Below are 3,672 nucleotides of genomic sequence, written 5' to 3'. Positions count from 1 at the left end.
TAGAAGATACAAACTGCTATATGTAAAACAGATAAACAACAAGGTCCTACTGTATAGCACAGGGAACTACATTCAATATCTTGTAATAAACTATAATGGAAAAGAACCTGATAAACAATATATATGTATACATGTGTAACTGAACCTCTTTGCTGCACACCAGAAACTAATGCAACACTGTAAATCAACTATAGTTCAATTATATATATATATATATATATATATATATATATATATATATATATATACGGCTATTCAGATTTTCTATTTTCTTTTGCAAGTTTTGTAACTTTTGTTTTCAAATAATTTGTCTATTTCATGTGAATCTTCAAGTTTATTAGTATACATTAGATAATAATGCACCCTTATCATTTTAATATTCATATAATTTGTATTAATATCCGTTTGTCATTGCTGAGATTTGGTATTTGCTTTCTCTTGATTAGATTTGCTAGGGATTTAACAATTTTATTAATTTTTCAAAGAACTGGTATTTTTAATATTTTCTATTTCTAGTGTGTTTTTTATTTCACTGATTTCTGTGCTTTTAAAAATATTTACTCTTTTAATGAAATTCAGATGAAACAATATTTTAAAGTATTTTTAGTACTACTTAACATATATATAGCTTATGATACTTTTCAGCCCTTGTACATTTGAGCTTCCATTTAGTATCATTTTCCTTCTATCTAAGGGCTATTGCTTTAGGATTTCTTCTTGAGTAATTCTGCTGGTTTCTCAGTTTCTGGTAGTATGTTTTGGTTTTAATCTGTAAAAGCCCATACATTTTAATTTTTAAATAATATTTCACTGGATGTTGTATTCTAAATTGATTTGTTAGATTTTAGCACTTCACAGATATCATTTAATTTTCTTGTATTTTCTATTGTTTCTGATGAGAACTGAGCTGGTTTCCCTGTGACAGTTTGGTTCCCAGAGAGGCAGATGCCAAAAGGAAATAGACTTTTAAGAGATTCTTTGAAATACAATGGCTACAAAGGATAATGAGAGAGAGAGAGAGAGAGCAGATCACAGCTGAAGAAAGGCTACAGACCATAATGCAGGTTTGACATCTGTGAAAAGAGAGAAAGAAGAATTGGTTAAGAAGAATGTTCCCAGGAGATTTCTGAGAAAGTCTTCATCAGACTGATAAGGAGTCACTGAGCAAAGTTTCCCCGTGAGAGAAGCCTCAAAAAAGGCAGAAGGGAGGATCCTAAAGGAAGTATGGCCTTAGAGGAAATGGCATTGTGGATCTGAAAGTATAGTAGCTAAAAGCTACTTACTATAGGCACCTACTCACTGCAGTCCGATCCCTTGAAGGGAGATGGGTGTGTTTGAAGAGTGGACAGACCCTAGGCCAATGTGTCTTTATTCTCTGGCTGAATTTAAATAAAAACCTGAACAACATTCTCCTCTATCCTGTATATTTGGTCTTATAACAGCATAAGCCACTAGAATTCAGAGGTCACACTCTCCCTGTTGTCAACATTTGGCTGTTCAGGGAAATTAATAAAATACATAATAGAAGAGTAAAGCATAGTATATACCACATAGCAAGTATTTCAGCAAGGCACAAAGTTACAAGATAAATAAAAGGAGAAACAATGTACTTTTAATGAGTCACAATTTCCTAGAACTTAAATCAAGAGAAGTGGACAATGGAAGATTTTCCCCATGTCTGAGACAATTAGAGCCTCTAGATTTGGAAGTAAGAACTTAATCTTGAAAGACCTATAACTATACTCTCTCTGGGGGGAAAACTAGCCTTTGGGTAGGAGCACAGCTGCATATTGAAGTTGTGAATGTTATATTACAAGGGCGGTGTATTTTCCTAGGTAGTATAATTTATAAGTGTTCATACTTAGTGAGATGATTAGCTGTCTTGATTTTCTAACACCAACAGTTTGCTGGCCTTCCACGTTTTCAATTCTTAGGCTTAGTTTTTATCAATTCTTAGGCTGGTTTATTGTTATTCTATTTTAAATCAGTGTCCTTCTTTGGTCATTACTATATTTTGCCATAGACTCTCTAAACGTTTTTCTCCAATTCTACCTAATCTATCATGTTTGAGTCACTATCTTTACACTTGATGCAACATTTAGTTACACTATCTTTACTGTTTTAAAGAGCTACCTTGTCATTATTGGTATTCAAATACTGGTAAGTGTGCAGTAATATGTCTTTTTTTGCTAAATTATATAAGGCTGTCATAATCTGGAAAAAAAATATTGTAAATTATTTCCATAAAAGTTTCATTGTTGATTGAAACATTCAATTTACATTTCTAAGAAAATAAAGGGCATTCTGAGTTATCAAGGAATTTGAACTTTATTGCGAAAATAAAAATATGCATTAGCTAATTTAAATTTCAAAAATTGGTATGTTCCACTACATTAAAAATAATCAATTTTATATGCCTGATATAGCTTGATGTAAACATTTGCTATAACTGAGAGAACTGGAAGTCTTTTTCTGCTAAGTATTTTTTTTTCCAATTTTCCTGCCAAAAATTTAAAATCTCTAATGGTCCCATTGAAAACTATCATGGTTATAATAGCAGAACTTCTGTCACTGGAGTCTTATATTCATGTCACACCTGTGACTTCCAGAAAGAAAAAGAACAAGGAAAATTTGTCAAACTGTCTCTTAACAATAATGTTTATGGAAATTCTAGATATCAAAAAGATATATTTTTTTAACTTATTGAAACAGTTTTTATTAGCTAAGGCAAGTGAGTTCTATCTCTCTAGTTATGTCTGTAAAAAGTTTTTCTCTGAAAAAATACAGTTGGGAAATTATGAATTTAAGGACTTACCAGGTTTCTAAAATACCTTGTAAACTGCTAATGCCCAACTAAAAGGAAAGTGACATTTTCAAGAACGAATATATCCCATTTTATTCAGGACTCATTTAACAGCATGCGACAGAAATCTAACCTGAATTGGTTAGAGAAGAAAACTAAAAGTAATTCATGTGTTTATAATAACAAGAAGGTCCAAGAGATTAAGTTGTTCTAAAATATACCTAGATCTAGAACTACTTTCCAATTTCTCAGTTCTCCCTGCCTTTACCGGTCTTCATTGTCAGATAAGATCGTCGTGTGTGGGTGTTGTGTGTGACAGCAATTTGGCAACAGGCTATCTCAACACAGTGATCATTCACATACTCACTTGCGAAAATAGAAGAAAACCTGACTAAAGTGGAGTCAAGAGGCCAGAAGGGGATGCTCTCGTGCAGGTTCCACTCAACATCAATGCAGATCCCAACAGAAAGAGGCTGCATCTCTGGCAGGAAGTGACCCTCCTTTATACTATCTCCAGCAGGAGCAAAAAGGATTTTCTCCTTGCCTCGCAACAGCTCAGCCAAGGAGCAACTGTCATAACTCAGCCAATGAAAAGCCACCATACTTCAAACTTTCGGTTTCCTCCAATGGATGTGTTGTTTATAGCAGCCCTCCCAACTTCCCATCTTCTCTATAAAAGAGTTTTTCTCCTTTGCTTTACTGGACTCTGGTCTGCCACAGTTGCATGTCCCAGATGGTACTTTGCTGCTCCTGAATAAACCAGTTTTGCTGGTAAAATAACTGGCTGTTTTACTGTTTTAGGTTAATACACTTAATAAAGATTTATCGAGTGTTAACCATGTGCTAAGCATTATTCTGGTGATTGGGAA

This window comes from Delphinus delphis, chromosome 17, assembly GCF_949987515.2.
Source record: "Delphinus delphis chromosome 17, mDelDel1.2, whole genome shotgun sequence".
Classification (NCBI taxonomy): Eukaryota; Metazoa; Chordata; class Mammalia; order Artiodactyla; family Delphinidae; genus Delphinus; species Delphinus delphis.
The sequence above is the reverse complement of the archived record's forward strand: the minus strand, read 5'-3'. Positions refer to the sequence as shown.